The sequence below is a fragment of the Lampris incognitus genome, chromosome 4, assembly GCF_029633865.1.
Source record: "Lampris incognitus isolate fLamInc1 chromosome 4, fLamInc1.hap2, whole genome shotgun sequence".
NCBI lineage: Eukaryota > Metazoa > Chordata > Actinopteri > Lampriformes > Lampridae > Lampris > Lampris incognitus.
Window position 1 is genome coordinate 10,614,302 of NC_079214.1, and position 18,446 is coordinate 10,632,747.

An 18,446-nucleotide genomic window follows, 5' to 3' on the forward strand; every position below is an offset into this window, starting at 1 on the left:
TAGATTAGATTGTTTTATTAGCCACACGATCAAGGCCAGTGGAATTTGTTTTTTGGTACACTTGAAACTGCAGCACAATACATACATTGACAACAACAGACACTCCACATATTATCACAAACAATACAGTTACGCAATACAGAAATAAACATATCACGCACAATAGTCGGGTGAATGGTGGTATTTGTGCCGATGGAGGGGACTATAGGGAGGAATTGGGAGTCCTGATGGCTAGGGGGGACAAACTGTTTGTGAAGCGTTTAGTCTTAGTGGACAGTATAACCCCTTCAATTTGTATATTTTTGTGTGTTTGTATTTTTGAACCGACAGCTTGGAGATTTTGACCTGAATGAGGGCCGGAAATCACAAATTCACGATGCGTGCCACAGCTGGGACTTGCCCCTCGTTCATTTTGAAAATAGAAGGTGGGTTACTGAGAAAGTCCTTCTTCATGCTGTAAATCTTAGGAATCAAGTCAGTTTCCATCGCTGGATTTCATGGTTCAGTATGTGTTGTAGACCAAGTGGTCTTCTTGTTAAGTCATCAAGTAACTGAAGAGACATTTTCACCTCTTAACTCAGAGACCGTGTCTGCTCCTGTCTATTTGTCTTTATTATATTTTGGTGCACTTAGTGACTGTGATCACAGAACTTTTGAAGTAAATAAAGATTGCCTGAATGTTTAGAGGCCAAGCGCTCTTGAGCTGCAGCTATAGATTTTCGTGTATTGTTTCTGTAATAAGTCCTTGGATGCAGAGAAAAGCAAATAAAAAGATTCGAAGAGGCCTGAAAGAAACTCAGCTACTGCCTTTGCTGAGAGGCCTGAGGCGCTGAATGTTGTTTTTCCTGAAGCATCCAGCATTTGTTTTGTTACTGGGTCAGTAACACAAGCTGAAACCTCTATATCCAAATGTTGTCGACCTTCCTCATTGAGGACCAAACAGCGAAGCTGCACAGGAACCCATTACTAGGTTTCTACCCATCCATCCTTATCCAAACCGCTTATCCTGCTCTCAGGGTCGCGGGGATGCCGGAGCCTATCCCAGCAGTCACTGGGCGGCAGGCGGGGAGACACCCTGGACAGGCCGCCAGACCATCACAGAGCCGCCTATGTTTCTACCCTTTCTTCTTATTACGCTGCTTCTTCCTCTGGCTCGGCTGTCCGTGGCAGCCCATGTCATGGGCTGGTAAAATGTTTTCAGATTTGGAACACTGACCTGGGGACAGTCCCATGTTTCTTTTTCCAGCAGTTTTCTGGGAGGGAAAAGGGTGCCGACCATGAAAACGTTCACAGTGTGCTTTTAAACCTTTATTACCACTCTTAACTTACCTTGGTACACTGCTAGTGTTAGACAGTAGTATTGCACATGAAAGTCACTGCGTGCTCCATTTTTCTCTTGTGACAACAGATGATCCAACAGAGAATTGTTTGGCCCGGCAGCATCCAATTCCGAGTCAGATGAAGAGTTTGACATTGGTAGCAAATGCAGCATCACGCTGTACTTTAAGGGAGTACATTCAGAAAGGTATGCCTTTTTTCAACACTAGCTAGTGATTTTTAAGATGCCAAATGGTAACATAACATGACATATTTAGGAAAAATAATGTTTTTTTGTGTGAGGAATTTTGTTGTCATGTTAAGGATGACTGACAGTGTGAGTGGTGAGGTGTGCGGTTGGAATGACAGATGGGTGGACAGTGGAAGTGGGATTACATCAAGGATCAGCTCTGAGCCCTTGTTTGCAATGGTGATGGACAGGTTGATGGATGAGCTCAGGCAGGCGTCTCCGTGGACTATGATGTTTACGGATGACACTGTGATCTGTAGCGAGAGTAGGGTGCAGGTTGAGCAGAGCCTGGGGAGGTGGAGGTATGCACTGGAGAGAAGAGGAATGAAAGTGAGTAGGAGTAAGATGGAATATGTGTGAATGAGAGGGAGGACAGTGGAATGGTGAGGATGCAAGTAGAGGTGACGAAGGCGTATGTGTTCAAATAACGGGTAGTGCGGAAGAGAGGTGAAGAAGAGAGTGTAGGCAGGGTGAGGGGGTGGAGAAGAGTGTCAGGAGTGATTTGTGACAGAAGGGTACCAGCAAGAGTTAAAGGGAAGGTTCACAAGATGGTAGTGAGACCAACTATGTTATATGGTCTGGAGACAGTGGCACTGATGAAAAGACAGGAGGTGGAGCTGGAGGTGGCAGAATTGGAGATGTTAAGATTTTCATTGGGAGTGACGAAGAAGGACATGATTAGGACGAGTATATTAGAGGGACAGCTCAGGTTGGACGGTTTGGAGTCAAAGCAAGAGGCAAGATTGAGATGGTTTGGACATGTGTGGAGGAGAGATGCTGGGTATGTTGGGTAGGGGTCGACCGATATGTTTTTTTCAGCACTGATACCGATTATTGGTAAGTTATGGAGGCCGACCGCCGATATTTGGGGCCGATATTCAGTTGCAGTAAATGTAAAAAAAATTTGTGCAAAAATTTACAGCAACACAAACCCCAACACAAGGCTGCCTTTACATGAACATACGTATATGTTTAATTGAATTTTGTGTAAAACAGAAAACATTTGAAAAAAATAAAGTGCATGATGTTCAAGGCACTATCTGAGTGCAACAACAGCAATCTAGCAACAATCTAATCTAACAGTCTGAGTGGAATTCTTTTCTGGACCCATTTTTAAGTTTCTTCTAGTGAAAATAAATAAAACAAAATTTAAATTTAAACACTTCCCTCCTTACCAATAACCCCTAAGTACCCTCAGTAGTCCCAATTCAGTAACACCAAGTTGTGGTGTAGAAAGCACAGCTTTTCAGCATTTTCTCCACTCAGTCTGCTGCTGTTTTTTTCATATATTGCTGTGACCTCACTGAACACGCGCTCACGCGGAGCCGAGGAGGGTGGAGATGAGAGATATCTTCTGGCTTGAGAAGCAAGTAATTTAAAGTGTGCTTCATTTTGTTCCCACCATTGCAGGGGGTCACCGTTTCGTCTGTGGACCTCTGGCTCTTTGAGGAAGGGATGTAGCTCATCTTCAAGGCTGGCTTTGTTAGAGTCCCCTGCATGGGAATCAAGGAGAGAACTGAACATCTCATCGATACGAGCACCATGAGATGGTTCGGCTTCTGTCCGTTGCCTTTTTGGGTCTCTTTCTTTTTCTGTGGTTCCTTGTGCCGCAGCCTGGTCTTCCTCACCGGTCTCTTGTAGCTTCCTGCTCTTCCTCACCAGTCACTCTTGTAGCACATTGACTGGTCCCTTGTGTAGCAGTCTGATCCTCCTCTCTCAGCCATTGTCTGGCCTTGGTCAATGTTGCATCAGAAGAGAATGCATGGCTCTTATAACGGGGATGCAAGAGACATGCCAGCACAACATTTTTTGTTTCTTCAATTTTTGAGAAACGTCTGGTTAGGCTCTCCAGCATGACCTGCCTGAGCATTCTGATGCCTCTTGAAGAGGGACTTTTCATCTTTAAGTAGCATCTTCAGTACGGTCAGACAGGGAATTATGCATGACAAAGATGAATCATAATGGCTCACTTCAAGTGTCACTTCTTCTATTGGGGTGACATTTTCAACCAAATTGGACACAATGTCCCACTGGTCAGCAGCAGGGCACGTGTATCCTCCATGTTCGCCTGAGTAGATACTAAGAGCACGCTTTTGCTCAAGCATTTTTTGCACCATGTGGAGCGTTTAGTTCCACCTTGTTGGGACCTCCTGTATTATGTCGTGTTTGGGTAGGCCCGGGTCCTGCTGGATCTCCTTCAGACGCTGCTTGGTGAGAACAGAGTGGTGGAAATGGGTAGCACACTTCTTTAGCATTGCAATGATGTCGATGACTGCTCTTTGGCTCGACAGGCCATGGTTCACTACAAGTTGTAGCGAGTGGGCTGTGCAGCTAAAGTCTGGTAGTTCAGTGAGCCTGATTCCTTTCACCATATTTGCTCCATTATCACCAAGTACAAGCCCCACACGGTCTTTGCTTATGTTCCAGTCATCCAGCATGTCCAGGAATGTCTTTCTAATATACTCCCCAGTGTGGGACCCATGCATTACCTGCTTTCTTGTCCATCCACTGTCAATGAAGTGGCACGTAAGACTCATAAGTGATTCTGTTGTCCCAGACCAGCAGTCAAGAGGTGAAAGACAGTGAGTGGCCGCCGGCATTCTCTGGTTGGATCAGAGTCTTTATCTTCTTTACAACCTTGCAGTGAATTTCTTCCATTGTTTCTGTGCGAATGGCTTTTGCTTTTCAGTGTATATCTTGGTTCAGCTACCGCCATGAGGCGCTTGAAGCCAGCATCAGACACCACTGTGAAAGGTTGGTTGTCACCAACAATCATCTCTGTGATCACTTTGCCCAAAAGTTTTCTAAAAATCTATTTCTGATTTTTTTCCCTTTTTTTTCTCCCAATTTAGTGGCCAATTGATCCCTATTCTAGATCAAACGCCCACCCTCGTACTGTATGCATTCGCTAACTGCATCTCTCCGACCGGCAGAGTCGAAGGAACTGCCTCGCCACCTCGGTGACGAGGCGAACCAAGCCGACGCCCGTTTTCCCAGCACACACGGAGATGTATATCATGTGACGAACACAAGCCGACCCGACCCGACCCCGACCCCCCCCGAAGCAGCATTTGCCAATGTTGCTGCTTCACTGACTCCGGCCATAGTCGGATCTGGCGAGACCAAGGCGCGAACCCCGGTCCCCAGTGGGCAACTACATCGACACAAAGCCGATGCTTAGACCGCTATACCACCGTGGAGGCCTTTGTCCAAAAGTTTTGATTTGGCATCTGTTACGGCCCCCTTTGTTACTTCCCCTCATCCCCTGGACCTTTAACGGGGAACGTAACACCATCTGTCTCTGAAACATTTGCTATGTTGTAGGCTGAGGTTGAGTTGTTTTCTCCTACGTGTCTCTTTTCTTCTGTGCTGCATCACACAATGCTGGGTGATGAATCCTTAGATGAGCCCAAATATTTGAAGTATTTTCAGTTTTTGTGGTTACTACTCTTCATACTGACACTTTCTTGGCATGTGTTGCAAACTGCCTCCCTGGCGATGGTTGGGTGAAATAGTCCCACACTGCAGTTTTAGGTCTTTGTGCAGCCATCTGCAATGAAAAAAGAAGCATACTGCTGATTATTCAATTCAAAATTAAGGCAGTTTCAACATGTTTTCCCATAGCTGTGTCTGCAGGCATATATACTAATAAGTAACACCTTGATGTAAGACTATACATTAACAAGAATAAGTATCAAAATGCTACTTAAATTCCTACATAATCTGACTAATAATAAGACTGGTAGCTGTACTAATTAGTAAAATGAAAATCTGGTTTATCAAAGAGCATTTAATGCATTATAGACTAGTACAGGTAAAGGGGCATATGTGTGTATTTCATTTTCAGCCCACGGGAGGGGACTACAGTGCTAGGACGCCTGTCTTTTGTGGCTTGGTTAGTTCTGCTAAGGCCTATGCGTGGATCATATCTTTTATCGTTTTTTCTAAATGGCAAGATTTACAATAACCGGTGTTGTGCAAATTCACATTCAACATGAGCTAGCTCAACGTTCAGTCATGTAACTTATCACCGTCATCTGCACCAATCCCGTGGGTGCTGCACCTGGCTCCGAGAGCTCAGCGTGGACTGGCCGCCCAAACCCACCATCACCATTGAAGCCAAGCCCTGCCCATAAAACCACTCCACCTACCATATCATGATCGACAGCTCCTAGCAGCCCTCACACCCCAGCCCCATCCCACTCAACACTAGATGACCAATCGTAATGCAAGTCCATAAGGAAAGACTCTGGAAAACCTGGAGGAAGATGACGGAGAGAAGTCTGACTGTCAGATGACGAAGTGACGGGTGAACTGGTATCGGCCGAGTAAGAAACAAACTGATGAATGATGTTTGGACGGGAGAGTGGCTGGATCAGCGCTGTGCGGTCCGGCACGGCAGGTGACTGATGGTATAGTACCAGATCTCCTCCGGTGTCCTCCCAAAGCCCCAGCACATATAACAGTAACTAGCAGGTACCCCGCTTCCTACCACCATGAGTTGAACTAGTACACATGTTAACACTTTCTCTAACTGACGCACATCACCACATACTGACCTAGAACACATACCTACACACACAAAATAGTGATACATCACCACTTATTAACCCTAACACACACCTCACTTTAACACACTCATGACCGTCCTCCCTCTGGGTCCCTCTGGGTCTTCAGGTGGGTGTAGAGGCCGATCCCGGAGCCGCATAATGGGAGGACGCCTGCGCGTGGCACCTTTTTACGTGGAGTGGCTGATGCGACTGCAGCCACCAGGGGGTGGCCAGAGTCCAACGGCATGGAGAACCAAGACGATTGGGGACCGCCCTCCGTTGCAGCCTTCATCCACCTTCACTGCTGTTGTGACCTGGAGACATCTTCCGCCATTTCCGCCGTTGAGGTCTCTGTTGGATCGCGCTTCGTCCGGAACCTCCTCCTTGACCTACCCGCCTTAGGTGATCCTACCAGGAGCCAGGCTCCGGACGGCATAGCTCTTGGGCTCATTGGTACACATGCAAGCTTCTCCACCACAGCAAGGTGGTGATTCAGGAGAAGCACTTAACACTGATCTATTACACGCACACAAAGCGCATGCATATAGTGACACAGATCACCCTTTACTGACCAAGCACACATAACTGACACAACACATTTCCACTGACAGATGTACCCGTTAACCACACGATGTTGCCTGCAGGCTGGGGACCTGTGACCTGAGGTGTTTTTTACTATTGGCTCAATTTTTGCCTCAAGACGTTTTTAGTGAAGGCAAGTTGTGCAGAAAAAAAAACCCTTCTAGTTTCATACCAGAATGATTTTGCCAATCAAAGCTGCGGTTGAGTTGCCGCAGAGCCTCTGGTCCTCATCATAGCTTTTTGTGTCTGTGTAGCCAGCCGATTAACTGGCTGTCAGGATTACCACACGGGAGACCAAAAAACCATGGATTTGCATGAAACCAGCTTTCAGTTGCCCTGGTTTTGGTTTGCTGACGGGTGAAATTCCACCACACGTTCAACATTTCTGTAGTATTACCATACATTTATTAAAACCTTCCTCGGGCGTCAGGGTGGCATGGAGGTCTATTCTGTTGCCTAGCAACACGGGGGATCGCCGGTTCAAATCCCGTCGGGCACCCCTACAGACACAATTGGCCATGTCAGTTGGCCGTGTCTGTGGGTGGGGAGCCGGATGTGGGCATACGTCCTGGTTGCTGCACTAGCGCCTCCTCCGGTTGGCCGAGGCGCCTGTTCAGGGGGGAGGGGGAACTGGGGGGAATAGCGTGATCCTCCCACCCGCTACGTCCCCCTGGCGAAACTCCTGACTGTCAGGTGAAAAGAAACGGTTGGTGACTCCACATGTATGGGAGGAGGCATGTGGTAGTCTGCAGCCCTGCCCAGATCGGCAGAGGGGGTGGAGCAGCGACCGGGACGGCTCAGAAGAGTGGGGTAATTGGCTAAGTACAATTGGGAGAGAAAAGGTGGGGGGGGCCTTCCTCTTCCTTCAAAGGGCTTCGTGTTCCTCATCCTCTGACATTGTAAAGCAGATTCCCTGGAACATCACTGCAGAACCACTTCATATAATTTACTCCAATGACAGTATATGCTAGCATGAAGTACGGTGGCTCCCCACCACAGGCCCTCTGCAGGGTGGTCACACCGGACATGCGGCCATGTTGGAACTGCGAGACCAAAAGGAGGATTCGGCAAGGCAAGGCACAATTAATTATGTAGCGCGTTTCAGCAACGAGGCAATTCAAAGTGCTTAAAACGGCATTAAGACAAAACGTCAAAGCAACATAAGGCAATAAAAAGACGTTTAAAAATGAGTGTAGCGATGAAACGGTATGAAAATTTCATATCATGATTCTAAAAATTATTAGAAAAAATAAATTGAGAAAAATGGGAAATTAACCAGCATTTTTCTGTAAAATATACATTTTTTTTGCATGTATTTGCATGTATGACTTTACCTTCGACAGAGGCAACTGTCTTCAACGTTATTTATGCTTCCCCCCCCCCCCTCATATACTGACACATATACTCAAGGGGCTTCCCGATGTGTGACTGGCTTTCGGCGCTAAGAAGCCTTCCCCGGCCTGTGAAAGCGTGGCGTTCAGTGGACGCAGTGGGCGGTGGGACTGGGAGGCAGCTGTGAACGGCTAAGCTCTTCTCCGACGTCTCCCGGGGGCCCCTGTCCCATATGTGGTGTTATTGGGGAGGAGGGGGTCAGTGGGTGGGTTGCGAAGAGTTTTGGGCCCTTCAACGCAGACAGGTTGTGGAGAGCGCTCAGTAGAAGTGTTGCTATTCGTGTCGTGACTGACTGAGCGATGCGCTGTGGGGGGGGGGGTGAGTGTTGGCCATGAAACGGGGAGAACAGAAAACAGCAGGCATACAAATCCCCCCCCCCACCTTTTCGCCCCAACTGTATCCAGCCAATCACCCCACTCTTCCGAGCCGTCCCGGTCACTGCTCCACCCCCTCTGCCGGTCCGGGGAGGGCTGAAGACTACCACATGCCTCCTCCGATACACGTGGAGTCACCAGCCACTTCTTTTCACCTGACAGTGAGGAGTTTCGCCAGGGGGACGTAGCATGTGGGAGGACCACGCTATTCCCCGTAGGGCTGTGTATCGGCGAGAATCTGGCGATACGCTACGTATCGCGATACGGGGTTACGAGTCGATATATCGCGATACTGTAGGAAAGGCAATATATTGGGATTTCATAGGCCTGTGTTCTTTGTGCTCATGCCACTTCCTGTCTCAGCTTACGTTGTTGGGTTGGAGTGGAAGAGTCACATGGCTGCAGATAGATTACAACACTGTTATCTAGCGGCCGTGGGGTTACACGCAACACAACATGTTTGTCACGAACCTTTACACGTAAACAATTTAAGAACCGATATAGTGGCTTTGAGAATCGATGCAGTGTCACAAAAGATAATATCGCGATACTCGAGCGTATCGATACTTCCTTACACCCCTAATCCCCCTCCCCCACCAAACAGGCGCCCCGACCAACCGACCAGAGGAGGCGCTTGTGCAGCGACCAGAACACAGACCCACATCCGGCTTCCCACCCGCAGACACGGCCAATTGTGTCTGTAGGGTCGCCCGACCAAGCCGGAGGTAACACGGGGATTCGAACCGACGATCCCCGTGTTGGTAGGCGACGGAATAGACCACTACGCCACCCGGACGAGGCATACAAATCCTGCTCCTCTAAGATCTGTATGCAAACAAAACAGCACCGATGCAAAAGAAAAATCGAGGGAAACAGGACGGCTGACATGGACAGGAGATTTTGAATTTCGATGGACGGATGGATGGGTGGATGGATGGATGGATGAGCCTTTTTATCCAAACGAGTTATAATTTTATATATCTGAGAGAGGCTGTAGGCAACCTTGCTTGTGTAGCCAAAATGTTCAGAGAGGCTAGTCCAACTTAACATTGACATTTCTCTGTTTCTAGCCTCATCGCCGTCTCTCACTCTTGGAAAAACCCTAAACAAACGTCCTAGTCTGGTGAACATGGATGTTAGCCTGACATTTTTTGCAGTCCCCTCATCCAGTTGTCTTACTTTTTATAGATTACATTTACAAGAACGTGATGTTTGTGTTTTCTTGGTGTGTGTGTGTGAATAGAAGTAGGCCAGTGAACCATTGTTTAACACAAAGACACTCTACTGGGGCCTTTTATAAGCTTGGCTGTTTATGAGAGATGGGGCCCCAAAGAGCCAGGACCTTTTGGGTCATTGGTCTTGAATCTAGTCAACCCTGAATGTTACGAGGTGTACCGAGAATCTTAAGCTTGCTTCTGGATCACCTACCAATTTCAAGGATACTTTCTAAAACTTAACCCAAGGAAAATTAAATTATAATCGTATGGAAAAAGTTTCAACAAACCTTACAAATCAACTTCCAAGGTTTGGAGAAAAGAAAGTGTGGAATTCATTTATACGTAGACGATTCAGTAAAATTGATCAAACAGATGTTGCTATGTAAAGACCATTTTCCACGTCTTTACATTTCACATGTGCATCACTTGAGCCGGATATGTTGTGCTGTCAGCATTTGTGCGGTTTTGTTGGTTAATTGCTGCATTAATGATTTGTAATGCACTGTGCAGGTTTACTGTACTGTGAATGCAAACTGAAGCCCTCTGAGACTGTAACTACGATTTAGGACTACATGAATAAACTTCACCTGGCATAAAATACCAAGAAGAGATTGTGTAGGTATGCAAGTGGTTCTTCTTGTACTTTTTTATTTTTTAACTGATTAAAGTTGCTGGGAGTTTTGTTATCGGCGTGCAGTACTTATAAGAAGAAGGAAGAAGAAGAAGAAAATGTCACTGAGGAGGAAGATTTTTTCCACAAAATGTCATTGAGGAAGAAGAAGAAGAAAAAGAAGAAGAAAATGTCACTGAGGAGGAGGAAGATTTTTTTCCACAAAATGTCGTTGAGGAGGAAAAAGAAGGAGAAAATTGTCATTGAGGAGGAGGAGGAAGAAGAAGAAGAAGAAGAAAATGTCATTGAGGAAGAAGAAGAAGAGGAAGAAGAAAATGTCACTGAGGAGGAAGATTTTTTTCCACAAAATGTTATTGAAGAAGAAATAGAAGAAGAAGAAGAAAATGTCATTGCAGTAGAAGAAGAAGAAGAAGAAGAAGAAAATGTCACTGAGGAGGAAGATTTTTTTCCACAAAAATGTCATTGAGGAAGAAGAAGAAGAAAAAGAAGAAGAAAATGTCATTGAGGAGGAGGAAGATTTTTTTCCACAAAATGTCGTTGAGGAAAAAGAAGGAGAAAATTGTCATTGAGGAGGAGGAAGAAGAAGAAGAAGAAAATGTCATTGAGGAAGAAGAAGAAGAAGAAAATGTCACTGAGGAGGAAGATTTTTTCCACAAAATGTCATTGAAGAAGAAGAAATAGAAGAAGAAGAAAATGTCATTGAGGAAGAAGAAGAAGAAGAAAATGTCACTGAGGAGGAAGATTTTTTTCCACAAAATGTTATTGAAGAAGAAATAGAAGAAGAAGAAGAAAATGTCGTTGAGGAGGAGGAAGATTTTTTTCCACAAAATGTCGTTGAGGAGGAAAAAGAAGAAGGAGAAAATTGTCATTGAGGAGGAGGAGGAAGAAGAAGAAGAAGAAGAAGAAGAAGAAAATGTCATTGAGGAAGAAGAAGAAGAGGAAGAAGAAAATGTCACTGAGGAGGAAGATTTTTTCCACAAAATGTCATTGAGGAAGAAGAAGAAGAAAAAGAAGAAGAAAATGTCGTTGAGGAGGAGGAAGATTTTTTTCCACAAAATGTCGTTGAGGAGGAAAAAGAAGAAGGAGAAAATTGTCATTGAGGAGGAAGAAGAAGAAGAAGAAGAAGAAGAAGAAGAAAATGTCATTGAGGAAGAAGAAGAAGAAGAAGAAGAAGAAGAAGAAAATGTCACTGAGGAGGAAGATTTTTTCCACAAAATGTCATTGAAGAAGAAGAAATAGAAGAAGAAGAAGAAAATGTCACTGAGGAAGAAGAAGAAGAAGAAAATGTCACTGAGGAGGAAGATTTTTTCCACAAAATGTCACTGAAGAAGAAGAAATAGAAGAAGAAGAAGAAAATGTCATTGAGGAAGAAGAAGAAGAAGAAAATGTCACTGAGGAGGAAGATTTTTTCCACAAAATGTCATTGAAGAAGAAGAAATAGAAGAAGAAGAAAATGTCATTGAGGAAGAAGAAGAAGAAGAAACATAACACGTACACATACTGTCACCTGTCACAGGAGGGGGAACTGAATCACAACGCAGGTTGTCCAAGTCTTGAGCAGAGGGACGGCTCCTGCCTGATTCATGCGTGAAACAATCCACACGAAACAGAAACAAGGTTGCGTAGTGTTAACAGAGAGTAAAGGGGGACGCCAAGCAGGCGGGACTATTTAATGCAGAGTGAGGGGTTGTGAGTGAGCGCCGTGGGGCCGGCGAGGCCGAGGGACAGCTGGGAGCCTGTCGGTTGGGAAAGCCACCTGGACCTAGACGCACTTCCTTAACACCGTCTGCGCCGCACGCCACTGCTTGGTCTCCTTTAGCCTGGATTAGCATATTAGCACATAGCAAAGACTGGAGAAACGGTCAGGAAGGGTTTGTTTGGTTTTTTTTTTTTTTTTTTTTAGAAAACATGGCACGCGAGCTTATGTGGAGGCAAAATAAATGTAAACACACAACTTACACAATACAACACTGAAAGAGGACGACAGAATTATAATCTCCTTCCTCCTCCTCTTTCAGCTTGCTCCCTGTTTCTCAGGGGTCGCCACAGCAGATCTTATAGTTTCCATCGGTACCCTGTGAGGGCGCAGCACCAATGGCGGTCGTTCTTAACCCGGGCCTCAACCGATCCGGTATGGTCTTGTAAATCCGCATTAACGATCGGGCAAAATTGTAACGTCGGATGCCCTTCCTGACAACCACTAACCCTACGGACGGGGGGCACGGGCAAAGCGCTGGACGCCATCCCAGTTTTCACAGACTTGCGCCCAGGCCCGTCACCGGTAACAGGACGATAGTAGAATCTACTCATATATTTTCTTAATGTGTGTGTGTGTGTGGTGTTAGTGTAGATAGCGGGACCGAAAACTAAAGCACTTATGATCCTAACTCTTGTTGGAGGTGGTAGGTATTGTCTCAGAGAGTAAGGGGAACAATCCCAGAAAATTAAAATTACGCATAGTTATGCATAAATATGCAAAATATGCATTTTTCTAAAAATGGCTAAAAACCACTTTTCTCGGCATTTCAGATGATTCTGAGCATCTTTGATTTTTTTCACCTATATAAAAAAAAATTTCTGGGACTTAGAAATGTTTTGGCATTATGCAAAATAAATGCATTTTTGCAAAAAAGCACTTATGATCCTAATTTTTTTTTGGAGGTGGTAGGTATTGTTCCAGAGAGGACCAGAAAAACAGCAGAAAATTAAAATATAATTATAATAATTGTTCATAATTATGCAAAATATGAATTTTCTAAAAATGGCTAAAACCACTTTTCTCGGCATTTCAGATGATTCTGAGCATTTGGGGGAAGGGAGTTGGAGTGGGGGGGGGTTTAGGGGCAGGGGGAAGGTGGTTAGCTGGCAGGATGAAGAGGAGGGAGCTTTAGACGGGTGGAGAACCAACCCGCTACATTGTAGCGGGGTTCTTCTAGTTATAAAATATATGAAGCATATGATGAGGAGGATGACACGCGGTGTCCAGATGCCACCGGGACAGCAGACACAGAAATAAACTAGTATAAGACGTATACACGCACCACCTAGTCAAAAAAAAGCAAACTTATAGGGTGAACAGAGCTTGGATACCCCCCCTGCCCCCCACTCTCTCTCTCTCTCTCTCTCTCTCTCTCTCTCTCTCTCTCTCTCTCTCTCTCTCTCTCTCTCTCTCTCTCTCTCTCTCCCACCAGTTCTAGTTAGGTCACAACATGCTCTACTTACTACACACCATTCTCACCACACCTTCTAGGTTGTTCATACATCGCTGCACTGCAAAAAGAACAAAAAAAAGACGAGTGACACCAGGGAGATCAGCCTCCGCAGTCACTTCCATACCCCAATTTTAAGTCTCGGAGCAGATCCACGGCCAGGCTACAGCATGCTGGCTCAACATGAAAGCATTACCATTTTGATCTCTGTGAAGAAAATAATAAAAGAAGCCAAAAGAAGCCAAAAGCATAAAAGATGATACGCCAATCATGGGATAAGAAAGATGAATGAGGCACATTTTAAAATACATTCATTACCTCGAGAAGGCTCCCTGAGAACGGGGAGCTTTCACGGTCGGCCAAGTCAAGGGTGTGCTCGGTGAAAAGGAAGAAAACCCTGAAGAGAGTAAATGTCATTTTCTGGCCTTCTCTACAACAACAACAACAACAAAAAGCCTGATCTGAGCAAGCTTGAGAGCTGCATGTCTCCAGTGGTATGTGATTGAGGTATACAGCCTGACTCCTTCCCCCAGATGGCTGTTATGAAAGCCAGAGCTGCACCAGCCTCTGGCTACTGGCAGTCACAGGTGTGACAGAGGCAGACGGAGCCATACACTACAAACCAACGCTGCCAAATCCCATTACTGTTTTGTTGATGACAGGATGTATGCATGCATTCACACACACACACACACATGCACACTCGCATAAGAACAAACACACACACTCTGACACTAAAGCACCAAAGTATATCCTGTTACAGATTCCAAACACTTTTTTGGACTGGTCAGATTTATGTACAGACTCAACAGCTTGTAATTTATATTTTTTGAAATTTAACGTGGCGCAGTGGTTAGCGCGGTCGCCTCACAGCAAGAAGGTCCTGGGTTCGAGCCCCAGGGTGGTCCAACCTTGGGGGTCGTCCTGTGTGGAGTTTGCATGTTCTCCCCGTGTCTGCTTGTGTTTCCTCCCACAGTCCAAAGACATGTAGGTCAGGTGAATCGGCCATACTACATAGTCCCTAGGTGTGAACGTGTGTGTGTGTGTGTTTGTCGGCCCTGTGATGGCCTGGCGGCCTGTCCAGGGTGTCTCCCCGCCTGCCGCCCAGTGACTGCTGGGATAGGCTCCAGCATCTCTGTGACCTTGAGAGCAGGATAAGCGGTTTGGATAATGGGTGTATAAAATTTAATGCATCATTGAAATAGTGACATGTTAACATTCAATATCAAAATCCTAACCGGATTAAACCGAAACATATGAAAGCTCAAAAGTCAGTTTGTGTTCAAGTCTGGCATGGCCTTAAGATGTGTTAATCAGTGTAATCCGTGGATTCTGTGCTCTCTCCATCTGATAAGGTCTATCTTCACAGCCTCACCCCTTCCTCTGTTGTGCTCTCGTTGCTCTTTCAAGTTCGTTCTCTCTCTCTCTCTCTCTCTCTCTCTCTCTCTCGCTCTCTCTCTCTCGCTCTCTCTCTCTCTCTCGCTCTCTCTCTCTCTCGCTCTCTCTCTCTCTCTCTCTCTCTCTCTCTCTCGTTCTCTCTCTCTCACTGGTATTGTATCTGTTAACACTGTGGCACTCTCACGTCCTGACTCATCTGCTGCTACAGCAACAGGAGATAACGCCCCCCCCCCACCTCCTCTAGCCTCGCCTGCGCCTCCATCCTTTTTCTTTTTGGAAAAAGCTTCTATAGCCTTCAAGTCTTGCCTTAGTGAATTAACTAACTAGCTACCACCAGATAACAGTGACAAGCCCTGTAACCGGTGCAGCTCTCTCTCAAACTGCACAACATGGCGCTGCAAGGCGGCTGCCCACCGTCCCCAGCTACACAGCCAGGATGGGTTAAAATGCAGAGCGTGATTTCCCCACGGGGATCAATAAAGTACCTCACGTGCCACGCAGTGTGAAGTAGAGCCGCAGCTTTAATGACACACAGAGGACCCAAAACATACTTGCATTTTTTTTGGTCAACAATATCATATCTTCCAGGGCTTTAATGCATGATCAGAATGACAGCTGAATGGATCCGGGGCTCTTTTTTTTATATTCGTATTTTTGTACAATAATCTTTATTTATTTTTTTTAGATGTGGGGCTATTCATAAAACATTCGGGGCTGCAGCCTCAGACGCCCACGCGCAACGACACCACTGGCAGACACCATGGTGAAAGAGCCAAGTCCCATCGCCCTAACATTTGGGGTTCACTGCTTTAGTTAGAACTGTCCTGCAGTTATTTGGGGTATTACATAACTTGCTTCTAATAAAGTAAACACACACACACACACACACACACACACACTTCAAAGCCATGCAGTAAAGCCATATGGGACTTCAGCCCTCATTAGCCCAGGACAGCGTATAAAAAGCACACTATACGACGCGCAGGGCGGCCGTCATGAAATCCCGGCAGACTGGGCACGTTTCCCTTAGCCTGCTTAACGCGCGATTTGAAATCGCGACCTTAAAAAAACAAAAACAAACAAGTAACGTAAACACGCGAAACTCGGTAAAACTCTGAAATATCCCCAAAAGGTTTACGCGCCCGCATGAGGCGGTTTATCAGAGGACTCGACGAAGACATATTGCGCAAAACGGAAACGGAAACACGTCTTTCGCATTTGAGTCACATGACACGACGAAGTCACGTGACACGAAAAAACATGGCGCGCGTCGTGCGGTCGGGTGAGGAGGCGCAGCTTTTCTTAATGTTGGTTCGACCCAAGGAGACCGCAGCCATTTTAGATAGCAGGCAACAGGGAAGTGTCGTATTTACGAGGAGCTTGAGGCGGAGGTGAAGGAGAAGGATCCGAGGATCCGTTACCTTTCTGATAAAAAAGGCTCTGTAAGGGCGGCGCTGGTGGAGTGGGGTGAATATCGCGAGAGGAGAGAACAGCTTTCATTGCGCCACGTCTCTCAGTGGGAGACCATTCACAGTTGTGTTTTGTTGACTTTTAAAAAAAACTGCGTCTATTTTGTGCAAAACTACAATGGAAACCTGGAGCATATGCAACGCAGACCTGTTATATCTGCGTATCACTACATCTAAACAACAGAAAACCACACATATAAAGCCATGTCTAACAACCTCTTTGAAAGATATTGGGGGAAATATTGTAACCAGTTATTTTCTTGCCCGGTGCGGGATTCGATACGGGGTGTCCTACACTACAAGGCGACATCACTAACCGCTCGGCTAAAGGGTCAGACCCGGTCTTATTAGTAGTTTACAATCTTATTGGCTTATTGTCAGTCTTGATTTTTCTTTTTTTCCCTGATGGACATTTTTTGCATTTTGCGATCCGCTCCTCCAAAACAGTCTGAGTTGACCAACGGCTAAAACCTCTTGGTGGTTTCAACCCATGTGTGAGGGAGAAACCAAACCCAGTCCACGACATACAGATGTTTAATTTGATTTATTTAATAGAGTTAAATCCATCTCAGACAGCGCAAAGTTGGTGATGACTCGACTTGATGTGCTGAGACTGATGGGTGACACTGGGCAGCGCATTATTTTGGGGTAACTTCATCACTGTTACTCAGTTCTGTGATGTGCTGTTTTCTGACGTCACTGCTTATAGGCATTCACTGTTATAAGCAAGAGTTAATAGGCATATAACAGAGCAATCCGTCTGATTGGAGGCAGGCAACAGTGGCATCATGACAGCACCACTCAAGCAAAGTGCAAAGGCAATTTCATTGAGGAGACTGGATGAACAAGCGTGGGTGGGAGTATTTATATTGAGGGGGGGGGGCCCACCATTCGAGATGTCGGGGGCATCTGAACTCAGACAGCAGTCAGTTGCTGGCTTAGACTTGGTCTCCAGGCGAGGATGGTACCCAGTTCTGCACTGGGGACAGTCTGTGGCTGTGGTTGAATAATCTAGTTGACATGCCTGCAAAGTGTGTGTGTGTGTGTGTGTGTGGGGGGGGGGGGGGGCAGAGGAAGTGTGGTCATGGATGGGAGCGTTGCATACCTGGATGCTCCGAGGACTGGACTTGCGTCTTGAAAAGTCAGACGTTCCAGCAATAAAAGGGTGTACTGGAAATGAAAATCGTTGACAAATTTTAATTATGAGTCTTACATTTTGAATTTGAAGCTTCACTCATGCAGGACACATAAACCTTGAATGGAGTACAGAAGTGGCCAGAGGTATAATTGGGGGCTCTGGTTCCTGGAAGAAAAAGCTCATTCATTTTTACCATAGGTAACCTCACATGACGGGCCATTTCAAGCATTTCTAACACTTGGATTGTCGTGAAACTTTTATGGTTGATCCGTCAATATAAACAATTAGCAGCTACTACTACTACTACTACTACTACTACTACTACTATTTTCGGCTGTTCTTATTAGGGGTCACCATAGTGGATCATCCATCTCCATCTCTTCCTGTCCTCTGCATCTTCCTCTGTCACACCAGCCACCTGCATGTCCTCCCTCACCACATCCATAAACCTCCTCTTTGGCCTTCCTCTTCTCCTCTTCGCTGGCAGCTCCATATTCAGCATCCTTCTCCCAACATACCCAGCATCTCTCCTCCACACATGTCCAAACCATCTCAGTCTTGCCTCTCTTGCTTTGTCTCCAAACCATCCAACCTGAGCTGTCCCTCTAGTATACTCCTTCCTAATCCTGTCCTTCTTCATCACTCCCAGTGAAAATCTTATCATCTTCAACTCTGCCACCTCCAGCTCCTCCTCCTGTGTTTTCATCAGTGCCACTGTCTCCAAACCATACAACATAGCTGGTCTCACAACCACCTTGTAAACCTTCCCTTTAACTCTTGCTGGTACCCTTCTGTCACAAATCACTCTTGACAATCTTCTCCACCCACTCCGCCCTGCCTGCACGCTCTTCTTCACCTCTCTCCCTCCTTAAAAAAAATTCTAGTTTCTTGAAAAACAGTCAAAAAAACAGACTTGAAC

General features: G+C 45.9%; 1 pseudogene; it reads right to left on the minus strand.

Moving 5' to 3' along the window:
- Window positions 1–3,191: 3,191 nt before the first annotated feature.
- On the minus strand, window positions 3,192–6,553 carry LOC130111595 (zinc finger BED domain-containing protein 4-like; annotated as a pseudogene).
- Between the last annotated feature and the right edge of the window lie 11,893 nt (window positions 6,554–18,446).